The 24,469-nt window shown below is 37.7% G+C and overlaps 1 protein-coding gene across 1 annotated transcript in view; it reads left to right on the top strand.

Annotated features, from left to right (window-relative positions):
* The first annotated feature begins 3,176 nt into the window (after positions 1–3,176).
* LOC123703521 (hexokinase-1-like) overlaps positions 3,177–24,469 on the top strand; it is a 60,840-nt gene continuing 39,547 nt past the window's right edge. Inside the window, exon 1 of the mRNA XM_045651560.1 lies at positions 3,177–3,315. The gene's annotated coding sequence lies outside the window, so the exon portion shown is untranslated. The remainder of the gene's footprint in view (positions 3,316–24,469) is intronic.

Genomic DNA, 24,469 nt, shown 5'->3' with positions numbered 1-24,469 from the left:
AAGGGTGCTTTTTCACCAGAGATGTGCTATAGTACGTTGCTGTCACTGGTGGAAACGTATTCAATTAAAATTATAAATATTTTGCATGCATAATGTATAAAGAATAGGTTTTAAATGTCAAGTGCCTGATATTGTGATAATTTTAATTTCTCATTAGTGATAATAAATGCACAATGTTTGAATATATGCGTTTTATTTCATCCTTATTTACTCCTTAATATTTATCCTACTTACCTACGTAATTAAAAAGGAAAAGTTTGCATATACATAATACATAATATGACGTCTGTCACTTCTTTCTTTTATGCCGGTTTCACACAGCCGGAACGTCTTTCTAAATTCAGAAACTTAATAAAGAATATGGTTTCAGAAAGTACATAAAATTTCTTCCTAAACTTTTTCATTTGTTTCCCACATACACTAATTTTTCACAGCGATATGTACGCTTATCAGCTCTTTCTGAATTCAGAAAGGCATTCCGGCTGTGTATTGCTGGCTTGATACAGTATATTCAATAATAGAATATTTGCTATTTTTACACTGAATGTAATCAGAACACGACCAGTTGACACTTACGATTCATTCTACTGTATATTTCACTGTATTTAGTGATACATATATTATGTATTATATAAGCTTCTTGATTGCTTTTATTAAAATGACATGACAAGATATCCTGTGTCCTCTCTCAAGTTATCTCTGTACCAAATTTTATCCAAATCGATTCGGTGGTAGAGGCGCGTGAACAAGAGACAGATAGACAGAGTTACTTTCGCATTTATAATAAACTAGGTTTCCGCCCGCGGCTTCGCCCGCGCAGTCAAAGAAAAACCCGCATAGTTCCCGTTCCAGTGTGATTTCCGGGATTGCATCATTTTCCCGGGATAAAAAGTAGCCTATGTCCTTTCTCGGGTATCAAAATATCTTCATACCAAATTTCATGAAAATTGGTTCAGTAGTGTAGGCGTGATTGAGTAACAGACAGACAGACAGAGTTACTTTCGCATTTATAATATTAGTATGGATTATACATTAGTTACCTATGATAAGAAACAAATTTAATCAAAGTATTAGAACAGTGATAAGCTTAGAAATTTTTTGATAGGTAAATGCGTAAAGATAATGAGGGCTTATAGTTTTATAGATACGATTTAATTTCATTTTTTTCCCTTTTAATATTATAAATGCGAAAGTAACTCTGTCTGTCTGTCTGTCTGTTACTCAATCACGCTTAAACTACTGAACCAATTTTCATGAAATTTGGTATGGAGATATTTTGATACCCGAGAAAGGACACAGGCTACTTTTTATCCCGGGAAAATGACGCAATCCCGGAAATCCCACGGGAACGGGAACTATGCGGGTTTTTCTTTGACTGCGCGGGCAAAGCCGCGGGCGGAAACCTAGTAATTTTATAAAAATATCACATTATTGAAGTGAAACTTCTTTATCGGGGTTGGAAAAAAATTTAGTGTAACATTTTTTCGTTACGCGTGACATTTTTCGTTACGCGCCAACTTTTTTTCATTTTATTGTTTTTTTTTTATGAAATAAAAATCGCTGCTTTTTTATATAGTTCAGGATCCATCGCCCATTTTTGCAAGTGACTACTATCAAGCTGATTTTCCGTAAGTAGCTTTATTTTGATGAGACGCCCAATAATTTCGTGTACGAAACTCTCGATTGTGGTAGCTAACAGAGATAACAAGGATAAAATTTTTTGATTTGATGGTTCCAAATATTTATTACGCAATTTGTAGGACAATATGTCTGTTGAATTATATAAACCTTAACTAGTTAAGTGAAAACAAAAAAATCAGCTTGTTAGTTAGTATTTATGATGACTTCGTTATCGATACACTTTGGAAAGGGGGACTCTTTGAACAAACCATAGATTTTGTAGCACAAATATTTTTTCGAATAATTTAGATAATTATCTTGAGATTGAACAAAAAAAAAAATCGGGTAATAAATATTTGAGAACCATCAAATCAAAAAATTTTATCCTTGTTATCTCTGTTAGCTACCACAATCGAGAGTTTCGTACACGAAATTATTGGGCGTCTCATCAAAATAAAGCTACAAACGGAAAATTAGCTTGATAGTAGTCACTTGCAAAAATGGGCGATGTATCCTGAACTAATACGTTCGAAGGAATGATTTTACTTCGACGATACTTTTGATTATTTACAAACAAATCCTCACACATAATTGGTGGAAAAGCACCTTTATGGTTAATTTTACAATCATATCGCCTATAGATTGAACTCTATGATATAGAGCTGCTAACTAATCTATAGTAAATTAAAAAATATATATTTTCTGAAAATACTACTTATTCAATTTTAATAATTGTTTAATTGGGTACATTCTAGAAATGTAGAGCAACATCGAATATCGAACAATTTTTAATTTAGAATTTGTTATTGCATTTTGACAACGATCACAGTATTTACGCGTAAAATTGAAATCTTAAATGAATCTAATTCAAGGATATAAAATGCCATAAATGTATGAGCTCAAATACATGGATATCCAAATATGTATTCAATGTTTTGGTACGATGCTATACTCTACAAAAGTATTGTTTGACATGCAGTTTACAATGCAACAAGTGATAACTGCGTTAAAAACAACCGACTTCAAACTTGCACTTGCAAAATTTACAAATACCTACAGACAAAAATGCTCATAAAATAAAAACTACTGGGCCTATCCGAATAAAATTTTTATGGGACCAATTCGACACCATCCCGCATCGAACAAAAAAAGAATCACGTAAATCGGTTCAGAAACCTGGGAGTAATCGGTGTACATACATAAAAAAAAAAAAAAAAAAAAAAATATACCGGCCGAATTGATAACCTCCTCCTTTTTTTTGAAGTCGGTTAAAAACTATTATAGAACCAGCACTAGTCTAGAAAAAAAGATGAGAGGTGTTACTTATATGTTATTTTTTGAAAAATGTTCAAATTGTAGTTTGAAGCAGTCTTGCAGTAGAGAGAGAGCCATAACTGTAAATACAAGACAGAAACTTCCAGAAGGGCTTTAATAGTATGACTAAAACACAGCTCCATATAATTCCTGCGGGTGTGTCGACGAGCCTCCTCGCGCCTCCAAACGTTCGGCCACCATGGCCAAACAACCAGCTCCTGTGTTTATAAATTTATGAAATATTTATCAGAGGCCAGTGTTGATCCAACCGCGGCATAAATCGGACGTCACAAACGCGCTTAACAATTTAACTCGTGTGTATTTTTACATTTATCATTTCGGCCTTCACGTAGTTTTGATTTGGTATTTGAACGATCACGTGTAAGTATTTTTAAGAATTTATTAAAGCTCCAGCATTGTACGATTTGAATCAATTATTTATCTAGTTATGAGTTTTTTTTGCATTTGAATACTCATGTTTGTTTTGTATGAATAAATTATCTATTGTACAGAATAGTAAATATTTTAAATAGGCAAATAAATCGCACGAAGATACGGTTACGTTTATCAACTTTGTAGTTTTATACCTAGTAGCTCTATTATCTCGCAAAAAACATACCCAATAGATAATATTTTCATTAAATATGATGCGATTTTTAATTGAAGCTTTACGTTATCATAATATTTTATCCAGCACACATATTTTTTTAGTTACATACATAAATAGCTCTTTAATGATATTTCCAGAGGAATGCATTTTAATGTCGTAAACCACAAAGTGAAGATAGGGTCATTGCGCCTGTTCGCGTCCACATGCCTATTCGCGTCCATTTTGCGGATATCTTTTAGAAAATTCACGAAAATAAGTATACTTTAAGTAAAATTGTACTAAGAAAAATTTCCTATAATACCTCAATGTATAAGAGACATGCACACATATTCAAAAAAAGCCTGCGCATCGCCTATCCTATTTAAAAAAAATATTTAATTTTGGCTATTAAACGAAAGAGCTTAAACGCGCGGGATTTTGAGAAAAAAATAGTGCGCAGCGTCGCGTTCAACGGTAAGTATCTTATTATTAAATGTGAATTTTTGAATATGTAACTGTTTCTTTACTTTGCTAACAAAACATGGATTAGTATGGATTGTAAATCAGCTTATATCTTTTATACTACGGCCACACTACCGTGATATGCCAATAATTATTGCCACAACTTTAACAACACCTAGGTGTAACCACGACTTATGGCCATAATTCTACAATGCCAATCAATATGACAAATGGCGGTAGGCAATAGCTCCGGTGGCGGTATTCTTTCGCACATCAAAGAAGATTACCGCCGTAATTATTGCGTATGCGGCCACACTACCGTTTGTCCAGTGTGCAATATGAGCTCACCGGCGACGCACGTATCGACCGACATGGAGTGGTCAAATGAAAAAGCGCTCGATGGCGCAAATTTTTGGAATTCTTGGAATTCTTCTCTTTGGGATCTTGGGGATACCCAACAGAAGAACTATAAACATCGCAGTGTACACAATGATGCGTGGCGTCGGATCAAACAAAATTTATCATTTCCAACTTTCCAAGTACAATAGATGATTTGAAAAAGAAAAAATCCTTTTTAAAAAGAAAGAATCCTTGATGAATTATTACAGAAACCATATTATATATTAATTATTAACTAATTTTTTTTTTTTTGCTGCGGTAAATGCCAATACTTACCGACATATCTAGGTAAACTGTAGTGTAACCACACCAATTCATGCAGTAATTTAGACGGTAATTTAATGCCATAATTATTGCGGTAACAGCCCGGTAGACGGTAAGGTAGTGTGGCCGTAGCATTACAATTAATAGCTAAAATAAGGTGGACGCGAATTACTACACCGAATTTGTACAACTTCCATTTTGCGTCCACGGTGGGCGCAAACTATACCTATAGTGCATAACAATAGAACATATTGCGTCCACGTTGTTTTTCATTACATAGCAATGAATTGTTTGTTAAAATATGTATTTAAAATAGATTGTAAATTTTCGACTAAGACTACAAGTTGATAATTTAAATTTTCATTCAAATTAGCAAATTTTTACGCTATTTTTTCATTTTAAAATGGGTATTCTAAGAGACTAGTATCTTTGAGAATGAGAGTCAATAAGTCTGTGGTTAAGAAAATAATAGTATATACTTAAACAAAAAAGAAATTTAATAGAAACTAAAAAATAGGGTAGGTAGGTAATCTTAATAGAACTTATTATTATTTATTTACTTAGCGTAACTTTGTTTTTTGTTAATAATGAGAAGATAAATATAAATAAGTTTTTCCAGTTTCCTTACAGTGAATGTTGATTTTAGGGTTCCGAACCTCAAAACGAAAAACCGGAATCCTTGTAGGATCACTTTGATATCCGTCCGTCTGTATGTCCGTCTGCCGGTCTGTCTTTCTGTCAAGACCCTTTTTCTCAGTAACGCGTGGAAGTATAAAGCTGAAATTTATATTGAATACTCAAGTCTACGGTCCCTTGAAGCAGTGAAAAAATCAAACTTATAAGCCAAAGTAATCAAAAGATACAGCCGTTTATGCTGCAAATTTTCGCAAATTACGACATTCGCAAGGGAATCAAAACCTACAGGGTACTTTACGTGAACACAGACACTTGAAGTTTGGTACGAAGCAACGTCTTATAGCACAAATAAGGGAAACATTGAAAAAATAATCATTTGCAGTTAAAACATATGAAAAAAAAAACAGGTTAATACAGAACCCTCGGTGTGCGAGTCTCACTCACATTTGGCCGGTTTTTATTAAATAACTATATTCGTAAATAAATAATGTATTAAAGTCTAATTTTTATTTGCATTTATCTGATAAAAAATCACCCAATACACTCTTAATTCCTTTTCTAAGCTGGTGGACGCGAACTGGTCCACAGGTGGACGCAATCTGGAATTTTTGGACGCGAACTGGGTAAAACGCCTAATTCTGCTATTTGTCTAGATAAATAAAAACCACATGATATTTCCAAGACAATTGAAAGTAAATCTTAAAAAAGACTATGTAATGTACACGTTACATAAATTTTGCGTTGAAATTTGTTCTGGAACAATTTTATTTTCTTCTTCAAACTTTCCAACTGCACTAAGTGGACGCGAACTGGCGCAATTACCCTACTCTATTAGCGAAAAGCAATTAAACAATGCAAATCGGTTATTAACAAATACTTTTGAACAACACATTTTGTTCAAAAGTCAGCGTATTTTATTAATTAATTTGCTGCACACGTAAATTTAAGTAAATAGATGCTAATATCTACAGTATTGTTTGTAAAATTGCTTGTTTGTTCAATTATTCGTTGAAAACTACTATTTTTGAAGAACATGGTGTAGAAATATACATATTTTTGCATCTATATAATATATCAAAATGAAACCCGTTTCACGTTGTCACGACATCGGCTGAATCGAGTTCGATAATTTTTTTTTATTATATTCCTTGAAGTACGAGGATGGTTCTTATGTAGAGAAAACGTAAATATATACCACGGGCGAAGCCGGGGCGGACCGCTAGGTTATGTTTTGAATATTAAGTCATAAATTAAAATTTAACTATGTACGCAAACTTGTTTTTTTATTTATTTAGAAAGAAATAACACCGAAGAATAATCGAATTTTATATAGTTAAATATGTTATTACAACACTATTTAAAAATTTAACTAATAATTTTCTTGACTCTACCTTTAGCGCTCTACTTTAAACTGAAAACGCTCTACTTTCTCAGTTTTCATTTAATTATGCATGAAAATATATCAATAATTTCCGACATATTCATTAAGTATATAGTCACAATTTTCTCAGACCAAATATATGTATAAAGTCATTGCTTCTATAATTATGTTTTTTATACGTTAATCGATTATTTTACCGCATTATTCATAATAAAGGGTATTTTCTGTTATGCAAATTGCCCTCTTTGTCTTTGCTTTGATAGTATGTACTGACTGACTGATTGATTAAAAATGAAGGAAAATTAATGAATATATATATATATGAATTTGGTGAATCAAAATAATTAAATTTTGAGAGCGGCTCGTCACAACTTATTCTATCTAGGTACCTTGTATGATATACTTACCTATATCTTATGTACTTCCATCTTGGTGGAAATACTACAGCGCAGAATTAGTTAGTAAGTAGGTGTCAACAGAAAGTGTAGGTACAATTTCTTAAATAATCTCACAGTGATAAGCCATTTAAATCTGCTGATTTCATGCATTAATAGATAGATTGTCCTATAATATATAATTGAATAACGGTGCGTTTACATCCAACGAGCGAATGCTCATTCTAGCCCCACTATGTCAAATTGTTTTAGTGTAAACAGGCGTAGAGCATTCTTTCGTTGTTCTTAGTGCGTTCGAAAAGATTCTATGAAAAGTAATACTGAACAACACTGAATACGAGCTTTTGTTTACACTAAAAGATCACGAAATAATGCTCTTGCTCTAGCTCTAGCATGCCTAGCTCTATGTTCGTTTGATGTAAATGCACCGTAAGGTGTAAATAAGTTCGAGACGGGTAGGTCTAAGGCCACGTTTCCACTTGCAAGAAAACTTCCGCGAGAAGTGTCCGACAGTCTGTCTGACAGCAACTTGCAAGTCTACTTGCAGGTGGAAACGCCGAGTTTACACATGCAAGCTGCTGTCAGACAGACTGTCGGACAGTTCTTGCAGAAGTTTATTTGCAGGTGGAAACGGGGCCTAACGATCCAAAGCCAATAAAACAATATTCTCAATTTAGACATGGTGCAAAGTCATCAATGATTCCTAGAATCTGAACTGCGTCTAAAAACTTCTTGACCAATTGTAGAGAACTACTGCAGTGATCTTGAGAGATGTCATCAGCACAGCACTGTACCAGTGATTCTGTGTTAGATAACGTTTTGCGCATCGAGTTAATTACGACAATTGTAGACGTCTCCAACAATTAAATCGTAATGACATTTTAAGAATAGGTTACGAATGTTCTTTGGAAATACTTAGGTATGTGTATCATCTTGCATATCTGTTGGTTTATTACAATAATTGTGATATCGTTAACTTAGAAGTGATTATACTTATGTCAATTTTAAACGATAACTTTTTTTCGATTTTTGTTAAGAAAAACTATTAAGAATGTGATTGATTGAAATGAAAAAAAAAACATTATATAAAAGGTAATTTATTGATTGCGGTTACAAAGATGGTGTATGTTGCAAAGTACATAGTATCATCTTATATTTATTTACTTCTAATTTCGATGTATGTATTATTGAAATTAGGTAGAAATTAAATTAGATAGAATAGATTTATTTATTGCTGTTTTCTTATTTTTCTCGAGGTGTTGTGTGTGCTCCTATTATTTTGTATTTAGTCCATTTATTAATGTTTTTGATAGGTATATCACGTAGCGTCAAATATCTATTTCAAGATATTTAACTAAAACTTAGATAGCTATTCTTATATAAAAGCTTCATTGAGTTGCAATTTTGACCATTCAATTGGTCGCCAACTGCACATACATTGTTATGTGGGCAAATAAATCATATCTACACTGAACGATGGGCAATTGGTCAGAACGCATCCTGTCCAATTTAGTGACAATGGAGTCACGTGGGGACGCATTGATGTACTGTGGTCAAGTTTTTGTACCAATTTAGTTCAAGAGAGGAATGAGTTCTAAAATTGTACGATTTGGTACGTATCACCACAGACCAATAATAATATACTACGTATACAAGTATCACTATATTTTTTTAAGTTCGCGCTTCATTTCTTTATTTTATATGATCGTCGTTTGTGGTCCATTTTCATATTTATGAGTTTCTTTATGATTTGCTGGGAATGTATGACATGTAGAAGGTCTGCTAGAGTTTCTTGTTGGCTTGTAGAAAATTCTTTCCAAATAAATACCTACAGTTAATTTTAAATTAATTTTTTTTGACGATTTCAAAGCGCTTCTGAACATAGCTTAGTCGAATGAATAAATGTTTGATTTACGTGTTTTATAAGAATAAATATACATTTTTTTATTAATATTTAAAGACATAATATTTATTATACCCTTATTTTAGAGCCCTTATTTTCTTTTGAGTATAATAAATATTATGTTGGAAATGTTTGCTTCGCTCAGAAACCGTTATTTTCTCTTCAGAAACGAGTTTGAAACGGTCTTGTAAGGTTGATAAATAGTCTAGATTCCAAGCTTTCGTATTATAATTGGAGAAATATAGGTATAACATTTAGACGTATCTCTATCAAATAAATAATAATTATTAGTATATCGCATTTGGATTTTCCATATTGAATATATTGGAATTGGTATCATGTTTAGATAGTTATTTAAGAGCAAACTTAACAGTGATTGCGCTCTCCTTTACTCCCATAAAATTGGACAGTGTGCGCAAACGAGAGCGCAATATCACTGTTACTTGGCGAGGCCAGGTCGTAGAAGAAAATATGTAATTTAAGGAAAAGTGTGGGTCATATGCGAAATATGACTCGTTAGAGTTTCAGGTATGAATATGTTGACTTCCTGTTTAAAATTGCAGACCCGTACGTCAAAAAAATAAAGACATAGAATCGTTTAATGGTGATTTTAAGACCAATCTTTGCAATTATTTTCTATCGAGAATTATCTGTCGAGTCCGTCCACGTTCTTCGAAATATGAAGAATATTAATTTGATGTTGTCAGCCCCTTAATAATAATTTACCAAGTTTTAAGGAAGTAGTAGAAGAAGAAGAAGAAAGAAAGTAGTAGTAAATTGTACTTAGTAGTTTTTAGTATCTAAGCTTTTATTATAAGTATTTTTCATTTTTGGTTCATTTTTTGGACAACAAATTGATCTTAGGCCTAAGTGATAAATAAATCAAATAGCGATGCGATGCGATCACAGATATATAAACATTACTTATATTTGGATGCTTAGATTACAAAATAAAGTACAGATGGAGCATGACAACCGCCCGTCGCCCTTGTCAAAGAAAATACGAAATCAAAAACAAATACGTCGCCGCACCAGTGCTATAGCGCATATAGTGTCATGCAATACGTCAAAAAGGGTTTGCAATTTTAGTAAAAAAATGCCGTCTTGTGATAATAAAACGCTGTAAAATTTGTTCCCGAAAACAAAAAAAAGATAAAACATCGTTTCACAGGTTTTCTGTAGATTATTTTGCTGATTTATTTCTATATACGATTAATAATTTTACAGATATGAAGGAATACAAAACTTCAACGTATGTTGCCAGTATTTTGAAAATGAATTTGCCATTTTTATTGGTAAAACGGTAAAATGGTTAAAGGATCTTCAGGGTAATGCTGTTGGATTTTTCGATCGTGAATGTGATTATTTGTATAGTGCACTAAAGGTTCATGATAATTATTAGATTATTTTAATAAGCATAATACATTATTTTGTTACTTTTATAAAGCTTAAAAACGTCATAGTCGTTTTCGCTAGCGATTTAATTTATGTGAACTCCATGATGGATATGATGAAAATAAAGTGTCCCGTATTCTCGACTAAAAACTACCGCTATTCGTATTCATATAATATGAAAAATAAAAAATAATATACTTATTATAGTTAATATTGAAACTTTTTTATGTAATTTATTTAATAAAAAATTGAATACAATTTTTTTGTCCATATATAACTTTAGTAGGCAGGTACTTACTTTATGTAATAAAAGAATTTAAATAAAAATTAAAACTTGACTTCTCATTTATTTAAATAGCCTACGTCACTACCGCCACTAACATAATAATTCAGATCATTGCAATGAAACCTCACATCTCAAAATCGGTCCAACGGTTTATACTGCAGGGCGTTCAAAGAAATATTATACATACATCCATAAACTCGAAAAACATAACCCTCTTTTTTGCGTAGTTGGGGAAAAATTTGGGAAATTTTTCAATATCTGGCAACATTACACGCACACAGAAACACCGTGTACGTATTATATAGTACAGCGGCGAAATGACAGCACACATAGCTTTATTGAAAATGACGATAAATTATTCGGTTTAGTTCGGCAACGCTCCATCTGTCTTTTGGATGTCTGTGGATGCGATGATAAAAATATTTTGAGCCATAAGTTTGAGAAATACACTTATTTGTAATAAATAAAAGCGTGTTACTTATAACATAGTTAATATCTGTAATTATAAAAACATTTTATATTTAATAAAATAATATTCTCTTTAATCAAAAATAAAAGATAATCAAGTGTTCGACACAAACCATACAAATGTACGAACTGAAGTGGGAGCCTAATTATTGTTGGACAAATTTTCCCGAAATGTAATCAATCAACCTCAATTCGGGCTATTTAACTTTTTTATTGTACTTAACTACTATAATTTATTTTATTATAAAATTTCTAGGACACGTTAAAAGTTATAACACGTGTTTGCTATGTCGGTAGTTTTTATTACAGCAATGTTTATAAAAAACGCACAAAAAATAAGCAAAAAATGATATTTTTGCAAAAACTCTTAGTTTAATATTCTCTATGACAACGTGTTTCAAACTACACGCCACATTTCGTTTTTATTTGCCTTTCGTAGCCAAAATCTTGAGTAAATCTTTATTTTGTATCAAAATTACCTAATTAAATATGCCTTCGCTTCATCATCATCACTACATAGTATAAAACAAAGTCGCTTTCTCTGTCCCTATTTCCCTATGTCCCTTTGTATGCTTAAAATTAAATCTTTAAAACTACGCAACGGAGTTGGACGCTTTTTTTTAATGTACAGAGTGATTCAAGAGGAAGGTTTTAGTATATTTATAAGGTTGTAGACAAAGCGGGCGAAGCCGCGGGCGTTATGCTATATAATTAAGTATTTATACAGCATAACGCCCCCATTATGTATAAGTATAGTCACGTAAAACCGCGGCGCGTTCGTTACTACAAGAACTATTGTTTAACACAAAAGTAATGAACAGTGAATTAATTTTTCACCTTACGCGGATGTGAATGTAGCGAAATGGCCAAGCCACATATTTTGACTAAGGTGTAGAGTTTGTGAAGTTAGGCCTTGTAGAGTTAGGGCGTGTAGTGTTAGAAGCTTGGCTCTACATGAGATCTGATAACTTTTTGACAGTGCGAGTTTTGGTGGGATGCTTTTTTTTTATGATTCCCATACAAGGTGCATCAAAAGCTGTTGATAATAGATAAAATCGAAGCCTTGCTTATCAATGAACCCGCATGATGTTTTGATATCTTGTAATGTCATCATTGTGACGTCAAAGACCACAGACAATATTACATAGAAGTGTTTACTTTACAGCTCTATGCGCTAGGTATATAGTTTACTAGTTTTCTGCCCGCGGCTTCGCCCGCTTTGTTTAAGACGTAGTAAATTATATACTAAAACCTTAGCGCGTTCAAACAAACAAACTAACGTATCAGCTTTATAATATTAGTAAGTAAAGATATTGTATGCTATCATTTTTATTTTAATTCGATTTCAGTTGGTAGGCCAACTCTTGTGAATAAGTTTACAAGTTCATGTTTAAATTTGAATAATATACTTCAATTAAATTGTTTATTATAACAATGAAGATGTATTTATTTAATGCTATCGAGGTTGTATCTTGAGTAAAACAGTAAAAAATAAACAAAATGTCATAATTAATAAATTCATCACACAGCCACAGTATTACAATATTATTTGTGACACAGCTGTCTGTTATATCATAGTAGCGATAATATTTACTAGTAAAAATCCATAGTAGGTATATAGTTGTTGTGAGTGAGAATACTTCCGCACCATCCTCGTACTTCAAGGAATACCTATTAAAAAATCGGTTGAGCGGTTCTCGAGTTTTATGCTCACCAACCCATTTTGCGTTGTCATTACAATTACTACTACTACTACTGTGCCTAGCCTTATCACAGTTCACTTGGGGTCGGCTCTCCTCGTCATTCTTCGCCAGAGACATCGATTCCGGGTCGTCGAATCATTTACTTGAGCTTTCTTCAGGTCTTTGTTGATAACAGACATCCAAGTTTGTAGAGGTCTACCTCCTTTTTCGGTCCAGAATTTATGGCCAAGACTCGCTTGGTCATGTGCTCTTCAGGTCTTCTCAGGTGCGTTGTCATAACAATTGTCGAATGAATTTAAATTAATCGTAAAATAGGTATATCTTTTCATACACTTCTACAAAACAATGTATTACCAGTGCACAACATCTTATCTACCACAATATGTAAAACAAAAATTGCGTGTTTGTTTCGCAAACATTTTTTGTTTAGTTAACTCGACTGTGGTAAGTAGCTGGCTGTAACACACGCCCTGTGACAACAATACTTACGCCTACATAGGTGAAGGTCGAAATAACAGTTTGATATTATTTATGTATAATTTGTCAAATAAGACTACATAATTATTTTCTTTAAAATTCATATATTGTTTTGGGCTTAGGTTTTGGGTAATTTTTTGAAGAGAAATGGTATCTACACTATTAATATTATAAAGAGGAAAGGTTTGTAATTATGTATGCATGTATGTATGGTTTTCACGCATAAACTACTGGACCGATTTCAAAAATTATTTCACCATTAGAAAGCTGCATCTTCACTGAGCAACATAGGCTAGGTTTTATCTCGGAAATCCCACGAGAACGGGAACTGTGCGGGTTTTTCTTTGACAACGCGGGCGAGGCCGCAGGCGGAAAGCTAGTAAAATATAATTTGCATAATATAGTAAAGTTAACAATGAAGTTTCCTTTATATATCTAATAGTTGTAATAGTTTATTTGGTGTTTCAATTCATTTGAAACGATTGAAAATAAAAACATAATGGTTCATTTTGTGATAGCTTTTCAGTTTACTTTTTCGTCTCAATTACAAGTATTTCTAGGTAACATACCTAATTGTTGATCTTTTTGTGTTAGTTTTCAGTGTTCTTTGATGTCTTTGTATATTTACATGAATTTATTTTCTTATTTAGGGACTTTCACTCATATGTATAACCCTTAATATCTATAGATAAATTCTTTAGGTAAATTATCTTTGATAAGAGCAGAATCCATTTTTAAATTTATTTTTGTTAAGAATTTTGTTTAATATTTTAAGTTACATTATTTTGTTAATGAAGTATTAAATATGTAGGTTTATATTATTATTTAAATTAATACGTATACATCAAGCTTATCATCTAATCATCAAGACGTCCATCATGATCACAATGCGTTGTGCTCCCACGTGAATTGATCTAATATTTCTATTGGATAAGTGCATTGTTTGATATCACAGCATAATTCAGTTAGACTAACTAGAAGATCATGAGAGTTAGAAACATCGTTGAGAAGATTGAGTATATGTTACCACAGATATCTAATAATACAAGTATATCTGTGATATTCATATCGGAGTAAATATGTCTAAAGAGGTATTTGCAGGCAACGGTTCAAAATCAATGTAAAATCTCTTGAGATAATGTACCTATAATTAATTTTACAAAAAGAAAGTGGTTTTAAAACTCCAAATGATGTGTATGGTAAATAACAATTTTGTTTACGTCGCAAATCTTTGTTGTAGTATGCCTATATCAAAGAAACTGGTCTGTAGAGTCTGTAGCACAGATTAGAGAATAGTTGTCTGTAGAGTCGAATTACGTAGAGCCGAATTATGAAAAAAAAAAAAAATATCTAAGATATAATTTGTGTATTATTTATTACATCATTGCTGCTTTGTAGATTGTGCCTGCATAGGTAGATGAATCATCGCAAATTAAAATAAAGATTTGAAATTATTTGAAAATGGCTTTTTCTTAATAATATGGAAATTCAGAGAACAGACGACTTAAAAAATATGTACCTAGGTAGTGTTATTATCATCAAACTAATACGATTATTGGTATTCATATCCAAAAACGATCTATGTGCAAATGTATTACCTATTTATAGCTGCGCAAGCGCATTATGCAATTCCAATAAACACCATGTGGGGGAGAGAATTGAGTCGACGGAAGGCGTGGTGACGGTATCCCGGTTTCATTTGCGACACTTTTTGCGACGTTTTTAAGACGACGCGGACGATCTGCAAAATGTTATCAAAATATACTTTTTTACTTACATTCTCAATTTATCGCCTGCTTTGTATAAAACCTAATAAATAATATACCTACTAAAATCTTACACTATTTAGATAAAAAAAACCGCATCAAAATCTGTTGCGTAGTTTTAAAGCATACAACTTTGTTTTATACTATGCAGTGATTTAAACTGTGAATATAAAACGGTATAGGTATAACTAGTTAAATATAAAACTTTATTAATTAATAGCTTCTTACTAATAAATATCTTGTTTTTCCTAATGTATCGCAATCAAAGGGAAAGGAATTAGCTTCCTGAATTCCAATGCTTCCTTCCGAGTATGATCTATTCTTAATACTGAGAAAATATTGTAAACTGTAGAGGATCATCATACTTACATATATTGTGTATAGGTATAAATATTTATTTTCACTACATACTATAAAACAAAGTCGCCTTCTCTGCCCCTATGTCCCTTTGTATGCTTAAATCTTTAAAACTACGCAACGGATTTTGATGCGGTTTTATTAATAGACTAGCTGGTGCGTTGTGCGCGGGCTGCAAGCAGCCCGCGAGCCCCTTTTGCCCCTGGATTGAAGCAATAGGGCAGTCATTAGAAAATGTGTTAGAATTCCCAGCCCATTTGTAATTTTCTGCTAACAGCGATTCCAGAGTCAATCGGAAGTGCTTATAAATTCCCAATTCAAATATTTTCTATTCTGGAATGCTGTCAACCTTCGAGGGTGCGTTGTGCGCGGGCTGCATGCAGCCCGCGAGCCTCTTTTGCCCCTGAGTTGAAGCAAAAGGGCAGTCATTTGAAAATAAATTCGAATTTTCTGTCCATTTGTTACATCTGCTAACAGCGATTCTACAGTCAGTCGGTAATGCTTATAAATTCCCCATTCAAGTATTTTCCACTCCGGGAGATGTCAACCTTCGAGGGAGCGTAGTGCGCGGGCTGCAAGCAGCCTGCGAATCATCCCAGGGCAGAAATCTTCAGTCATTTGATAATGCGTTAAAATTCCCCGTCAATTTGCTTTTATCTGCTAACAGCGATTCCACAGTAAATCGGAAGTGCTTTTAAATTTCAAATTCAAATATTTTCTATTCTGGGGGGCGGTTCACCTTCGAGCGGTGCGTGGTGCGCGAGCTGCAAGCAGCTCGCGGCTCATCCCAGGGCAGAAATCTTCAGTCATTTGAAAATGCATTCGAATTTCCTTTCCATTTGTAACATCTGCTAACAGCGATTCTACAGTCAGTCGAAACTGCTTATAAATTCCCCATTCAAATATTTTCTATTCCGGGGGGCTATCCACCATCGAGGGTGCGTGGTGCGCGGGCTGCAAGCAGCCCGCGGTACATCCCAGGGACAAAAATCTTCAGTCATTAGAAAATGCGTTAAAATTCCCCGTCAATTTGCTTTTATCTGCTAACAGCGATTCCACAGTAAATCGGAAGTAATTATAAATTCCCCATTAAAATATTTTCTATTCCGGGGGGCTGTCCACCTTCGAAGGTGCGTGGTGCGCGAGCTGCAAGCAGCTCGCGGCTCATCCCAGGGCAGAAATCTTCAGTCATTTGAAAATGCATTCGAATTTCCTTTCCATTTGTAACATCTGCTAACAGCGATTCTACAGTCAGTCGAAACGGCTTATAAATTACTTACGTATTCAAATGTTGTTAAATTTTTGAAACGTCTTATCGATAGCGGGCAGTGACTTTTCATAATAAACTGTTCAAGAGTTAACCTAACACGCTCGTCGCTTCGCTCCTCGCTACCTATTTGAATATTTAGGTCGGCCGCTGCCGCGACTCGCTCGCTTCGCTCGCTTGGCTCGTGCGATAGGTAGTTCAAAAGTTAACCTAACACGCTCGTCGCTTCGCTCCTCGCTACCTATTTGAATATTTAGGCCGGCCGCTGCCGTACTCGCTCGCTTCGCTCGCATGGCTCGTGTGGTAGTTCAAAAGTTAACCTTACACGCTCGTCGCTTCGCTCCTCTATACCTAAACTGCTTATAAATTACTTATTCAAATATTGGTAAATTATTTAAACGTCTTATCGATGGCGGGCAGTGACTTTTCATAATAAACTGTTCAAGAGTTAACCTAACACGCTCGTCGCTTCGCTCCTCGCTACCTATTTGAATATTTAGGCAGGCCGCTGCTGCAACTCGCTCGCTTCGCTCGCTTGGCTCGTGCGGTAGGTAGTTCAAAAGTTAACCTAACATGCTCGTCGCTTCGCTCCTCGCTACCTATTTGAATATTTAGGCTGGCCGCTGCCGTGACTCGCTCGCTTCGCTCGCATGGCTCGTGTGGTAGTTCAAAAGTTAACCTTACACGCTCGTCGCTTCGCTCCTCGCTACCTAAACTGCTTATAAATTACTTATTCAAATATTGGTAAAATTTTTGAAACGTCTTATCGATAGTGGGCAGTGACTTTTCATAATAAACTGTTCAAGAGTTAACCTAACACGCTCGTCGCTTCGCTCCTCGCTACCTATTTGAATATTTAGGACGGCCGTTGACGCGACTCGCTCGCTTCGCTCGCTTGGCTCGTGCGGTAAGTAGTTCAAAAGTTAACCTAACACGCTCGTCGCTTCGCTCCTCGCTACCTATTTGAATATTTACGCTGGCCGCTGCCGTGACTCGCTCGCTTCGCTCGCTTGGCTCGTGCGGTAGTTCAAAAGTTAATAAATATTTTCTACTCCGGGAGGCTGTCAACCCTCGAAGTAGCGCGGTGCGCGGGCAGCAAGCAGCCCGCGGTGCCGTCTTTTGCCGATGCTATTCAATTACCCTTCCTACTATGGAAATTTCCATACAAAATTTTCGAAAAAAAAAATTTCGCTTTTTAGCAAAAATTTTTATGTGCCTAGAAGCGGACCAAGTTTTTAAACATTTTTTACCTTGGTGACCCCAACCTACCTGCCACCAGTTCAGAGAGCCATTGAATTTCATGATGTATGGAAAATGGAAACCGGGAGTCGGAGAGAAATTCTAAGTATGCAGTTTTGTAAATCTGGCCGATTCAAGCACAGAAGTCAATTTTCAGACCGATCGTGAAGTAACCGGCGCCACCATCTTGCTTTGAAAAATTGGCCATTTTTTGAAAAAAAATTGCGTCAAATTTGAAATTTCTCGATTGCCCTGGTAGCACCCCATCTTCCTGATCATTTTTTAGTTCTACACCCCCCACCTATCTCGCGCCGTTTCAGAGAGCCGTCGAATTTTGCGTTGTATGAAACTCGGAAACCAGCAGTGATAATTCAATTATGAGTATGCCAACTTAATGTGCGGCTCGATTAAAGCCCCTGTGCCAAGTTTCAGCCCGATCGGACCAGCGATGGCCATTTTAGCATTTGTATGGCGGCGGCCATTTTTTCCGCCATTTTGAATTTTTTTCACTATATGTGGTAATTGCTCGAGGTCTACTACAAGTTTAGTTCGAGCACCCCAGATGTAGCTGCTACCGTTTGCGCGGGCCGTTGACCGTCTCCGCGGGCTGTGAGAAAGTTTAGGATTTCGGATTTTTCTGGATATCCTGGGAGCTGGGCGAGTACAAACGTGGTAAGAGTGTATTTCTCCATTGCACCACCTCGTCTAAATTTACGTTTTTATGTTTGCGCCAAAAATGGAAAAATTCCAAAATCGAGCGTCCCACTACGGCTCCCTGGTAGCGTCCCAGGGTGGTGATCATTTTTAGTTCCGGGACCCCCCACCCAACTCGCACCGTTTCCGCGGGCCGTTGGATTTTCCAATGTATGAAAGTCGGAAACCAGGGCCCGGAGCCACTCGAACGGGGCACCGATCGATTTGCCGGCTCGAACAGAGCACGTGTGCCAAATTTGAGACGTAAGGATTCATAAACGGCGATTTTAGCAAAGTACGGCGGCCATCTTGTTTTCGCGAAAATCCCCATTTTTCCACCACCCCTGGTAATCGCCACCAGTTCCGAGCATTTTTTGTTCAGACACCCCCCCTCCAAGTGGCACCGTTTCTGCGCACCTCCAGGGGTCCACTCTCTTGTCCAGGGTGTTGGAGATGTCAATATTTTTCCGGTGGTCACTCGGCGCACCTCTACACGATCACGTCGAAATCCCCCCAACTTTCCGCGTAGTTTCCGAGAAACCCGATGTCAGTCAGTCAGTGAGTGAGTGGTAGTGTAGCTTTATATATATATGACTAGCTGGTGCGTTGTGCGCGGGCTGCAAGCAGCCCGCGAGCCCCTTTTGCCCCTGGGTTGAAGCAATAGGGCAGTCATTAGAAAATGTGTTAGAATTCCCAGTCCATTTGTAATTTTCTGCTAACAGCGACTCCACAGTCAATCGGAAGTGCTTATAAATTCCCAATTCAAATATTTTCTATTCTGGAATGCTGTCGACCTTCGAAGGTGCGTTGTGCGCGGGCTGCAAGCAGCCCGCGAGCCCCTTTTGCCCCTGGGTTGAAGCAATAGGGCAGTCATTTGAAAATATATTCGAATTTTCTGTCCATTTGTTACATCTGCTAACAGCGATTCTACAGTCAGTCGTTAATGCTTATAAATTCCCCATTCAAGTATTTTCCACTCCGGGAGGCTGTCCACCTTCGAGGGAGCGTAGTGCGCGGGCTGCAAGCAGCCCGCGAAGCATCCCAGGGCAGAAATCTTCAGTCATTTGAAAATGCATTCGAATTTCCTATCCATTTGTTACATCTCCTAACAGCGATTCTACAGTCAGTCGGTAATGCTTATAAATTCCCCATTCAAATATTTTCTATTCCGGGGGGCTGTCCACCTTCGAGGGTGCGTGGTGCGTTGCAGCTCGCGCCTCATCCCAGGGCAGAAATCTTCAGTCATTTGAAAATGCATTCAAATTTCCTATCCATTTGTTACATCTCCTAACAGCGATTCTACAGTCAGTCGGTAATGCTTATAAATTCCCCATTCAAAATTTTCTATTCCGGGGGGCTGTCCACCTTCGAGGGTGCGTGGTGCGCGAGCTGCAAGCAGCTCGCGGCTCATCCCAGGGCAGAAATCTTCAGTCATTTGAAAATGCATTCGAATTTCCTTTCCATTTGTAACATCTGCTAACAGCGATTCTACAGTCAGTCGAAACTGCTTATAAATTACTTATTCAAATATTGTTAAATTTTTGAAACGTCTTATCGATAGCGGGCAGTGACTTTTCATAATAAACTGTTCAAGAGTTAACCTAACACGCTCGTCGCTTCGCTCCTCGCTACCTGTTTGAATATATAGGCCGCTGCCGCGACTCGCTCGCTTCGCTCGCTTGGCTCGTGCGATAGGTAGTTCAAAAGTTAACCTAACACGCTCGTCGCTTCGCTCCTCGCTACCTATTTGAATATTTAGGCCGGCCGCTGCCGTGACTCGCTCGCTTCGCTCGCATGGCTCGTGTGGTAGTTCAAAAGTTAACCTTACACGCTCGTCGCTTCGCTCCTCGCTACCTAAACTGCTTATAAATTACTTATTCAAATATTGGTAAAATTTTTGAAACGTTTTATCGATAGCGGGCAGTGACTTTTCATAATAAACTGTTCAAGAGTTAACCTAACACGCTCGTCGCTTCGCTCCTCGCTACCTATTTGAATATTTAGGCCGGCCGCTGCCGCAACTCGCTCGCTTCGCTCGCTTGGCTCGTGCGGTAGGTAGTTCAAAAGTTAACCTAACACGCTCGTCGCTTCGCTCCTCGCTACCTATTTGAATATTTACGCCGGCCGCTGCCGTGACTCGCTCGCTTCGCTCGCTTGGTTCGTGCGGTAGTTTAAAAGTTAATAAATATTTTCTACTCCGGGAGGCTGTCGAGCCTCGAGGTTGCGCGGTGCGCGGGCAGCAAGCAGCCCGCGGTGCCGTCTTTTGCCGATGCTATGCCTATTACCCTTCCTACTATGGAAATTTCCATACAAAATTTTCGAAAAAAAAATTTCGCTTTTTATCAAAAAAATTTATATGCCTGGCAGCGGACAAAGTTTTGAAGTATTTTTTACTTCGGCGACCCCGACCTACCTGTCACCGATTCAGAGAACCGTTGAATTTCGTGATGTATGGAAAATGGAAACCAGGGGTCGGAGTGAGATTCTGAGTATGCAGTTTTGTAAATCTGGCCGATAAGAGCACAGAAGTCAATTTTCAAACCGATCGTCAAGTAACCGGCGCCACCATCTTGCTTTGAAAAATTGGCCATTTTTTGAAAAAAAATTACGTCCAATTTGAAATTTCTCGATTGCCCTGGTAGCACCCCATCTTCCTGATCATTTTTTAGTTCTACACCCCCCACCTATCTTGCGCCGTTTCAGAGAGCCGTCGAATTTTGCGTTGTATGAAACTCGGAAACCAGCGATGGAAACTCGATTATGAGTATGCCAACTCAATGTGAGGCTCGATTAAAGCCCCTGTGCCAAGTTTCAGCGCGATCGGACCAGCGATGGCCGTTTTAGCATTTGTATGGCGGCGGCCATTTTTTCCGCCATTTTGAATTTTTTTCACTATCTGTGGTAATTGCTCGAGGTCTACTACAAGTTTAGTTTGAGCACCCCAGATGTAGCTGCTACCGTTTGCGCGGGCCGTTGACCGTCTCCGCGGGCTGTGAGAAAGTTCAGGATTTCGGATTTTTCTGGATATCCTGGGAGCTGGGTGAGTATGAATGCGTCATTTGTATGTTTCTCCGTCGTGCCACCATGGCTAAATTTACGTTTTTATGTTTGCGCCAAAAATGGAAAAATTCCAAAATCGAGCATCCCACTATGGCTCCCTGGTAGCGTCCCAGGGTGGTGATCATTTTTAGTTCCGACACCCCCAACCCAACTCGCACCGTTTCCGCGGGCCGTTGGATTTTACGTTGTATGGAAGTTGGAAACGGGGGCCCGGAGCCACTTGAACGGGGCACCGATCGATTCGCCGGCTCGAACAGAGCACGTGTGCCAAATTTGAGACGTAAGGATTCATAAACGGCGATTTTGGCAAAGTACGGCGGCCATCTTGTTTTCGCGAAAATCCCCATTTTTCCACCACCCCTGGTAATTGCCACCAGTTCCGAGCATTTTTTGTTCAGACACCCCCCCTCCAGGTACCACCGTTTTTGCGCACCTCCAGGGGTCCACTTGGTTTTCGAAGATGATCGAGATCGCTATATTTTTCCGGTGGTCACTGGAAGCACCTCTACACGACCACGTCGAAATCCCCCCAACTTTCCCCGTAGTTTCCGAGAAACCCGATGTCAGTCAGTCAGTGAGTGAGTGGTAGTGTAGCTTTATATATTATAACTAGCTGGTGCGTTGTGCGCGGGCTGCAAGCAGCCCGCGAGCCCCTTTTGCCCCTGGGTTGAAGCAATAGGGCAGTCATTAGAAAATGTGTTAGAATTCCCAGTCCATTTGTAATTTTCTGCTAACAGCGATCCCACAGTCAGTCGGTAATGCTTATAAATTCCCCATTCAAGTATTTTCCACTCCGGGAGGCTGTCCACCTTCGGAAGCATCCCAGGACAGAAATCTTCAGTCATTTGAAAATGCATTAAAATTCCCCGTCAATTTGCTATTATCTGCAAACAGCGATTCCACAGTCAATCGGAAGTGCTTATAAATTTCAAATTCAAATATTTTCTATTCCGGGGGGCGGTTCACCTTCGAGGGTGCATGGTGCGCGAGCTGCAAGCAGCTCGCGGCTCATCCCAGGGCAGAAAGCTTCAGTCATTTGAAAATGCATTCAAATTTCCTATCCATTTGTTACATCTCCTAACAGCGATTCTACAGTCAGTCGGTAATGCTTATAAATTCCCCATTCAAGTATTTTCCACTCCAGGAGGCTGTCCACCTTCGAGGGAGCGTAGTGCGCGGGCTGCAAGCAGCCCGCGAAGCATCCCAGGGCAGAAATCTTCAGTCATATGAAAATGCATTAAAATTCCCCGTCAATTTGCTTTTATCTGCTAACAGCGATTCTACAGTCAGTCGTTAATGCTTATAAATTCCCCATTCAAATATTTTCTATTCCGGGGGGCTGTCCACCTTCGAGGTTGCGTGGTGCGCGAGCTGCAAGCAGCTCGCGGCTCATCCCAGGGCAGAAAACTTCAGTCATTTGAAAATGCATTCAAATTTCCTTTCCATTTGTAACATCTGCTAACAGCGATTCTACAGTCAGTCGAAACTGCTTATAAATTACTTATTCAAATGTTGTTAAATTTTTGAAACGTCTTATCGATAGCGGGCAGTGACTTTTCATAATAAACTGTTCAAGAGTTAACCTAACACGCTCGTCGCTTCGCTCCTCGCTACCTATTTGAATATTTAGGCCGGCCGCTGCCGCAACTCGCTCGCTTCGCTCGCTTGGCTCGTGCGGTAGGTAGTTCATAAGTTAACCTAACACGCTCGTCGCTTCGCTCCTCGCTACCTATTTGAATATTTAGGCCGGCCGTTGACGCGACTCGCTCGCTTCGCTCGCTTGGCTCGTGCGGTAAGTAGTTCAAAAGTTAACCTAACACGCTCGTCGCTTCGCTCCTCGCTACCTATTTGAATATTTACGCTGGCCGCTGCCGTGACTCGCTCGCTTCGCTCGCTTGGCTCGTGCGGTAGTTCAAAAGTTAATAAATATTTTCTACTCCGGGAGGCTGTCAACCCTCGAAGTAGCGCGGTGCGCGGGCAGCAAGCAGCCCGCGGCGCCGTCTTTTGCCGTTGCTCTTCAATCACCCTTCCTACTATGGAAATTTCCATACAAAATTTTCGAAAAAAAAAAATTCGCTTTTTTACCAAAAATTTTTACATGTCTGGAAGCGGACCAGGTTTTGAAGCATTTTTTACTTCGACGACCCCAACCTACCTGCCACCGGTTCAGAGAGCCGTTGAATTTCGTGATGTATGGAAAATGGAAACCAGGGGTCGGAGAGAGATTCTGAGTATGCAGTTTTGTGAATATGGCCGATAAGAGCACAAAAGTCAATTTTTAGACCCATCGTAAAGTAACCGGCGCCAACATCTTGCTTTGAAAAAATGGCCATTTTTTGAAAAAAAATTACGTCCAATTTGAAATTTCTCGATTGCCCTGGTAGCACCCCATCTTCCTGATCATTTTTTAGTTCTACACCCCCCACCTATCTTGCGCCGTTTCAGAGAGCCGTCGAATTTTGCGTTGTATGAAACTCGGAAACCAGCGATGGAAACTCGATTATGAGTATGCCACCTCAATGTGCGGCTCGATTAAAGCCCCTATGCCAAGTTTCAGCGCGATCACACCAGCGATGGCCGTTTTAGAATTTGTATGGCGGCGGCCATTTTTTCCGCCATTTTGAATTTTTTTCACTATCTGTGGTAATTGCTCGAGGTCTACTACAAGTTTAGTTTGAGCACCCCAGATGTAGCTGCTACCGTTTGCGCGGGCCGTTGACCGTCTTCGAGAGATGAGGGAAAGTTTAAGATTTCGGATTTTTCTGGATATCCTGGGAGCTGGGCGAGTACGAATG

The sequence above is a fragment of the Colias croceus genome, chromosome 26 (genome assembly GCF_905220415.1).
Source record: "Colias croceus chromosome 26, ilColCroc2.1".
In the NCBI taxonomy this organism is placed as follows: Eukaryota; Metazoa; Arthropoda; class Insecta; order Lepidoptera; family Pieridae; genus Colias; species Colias croceus.
Note: the sequence above shows the minus strand (reverse complement) of the source record. Positions and strands in the feature narration are given on the sequence as shown.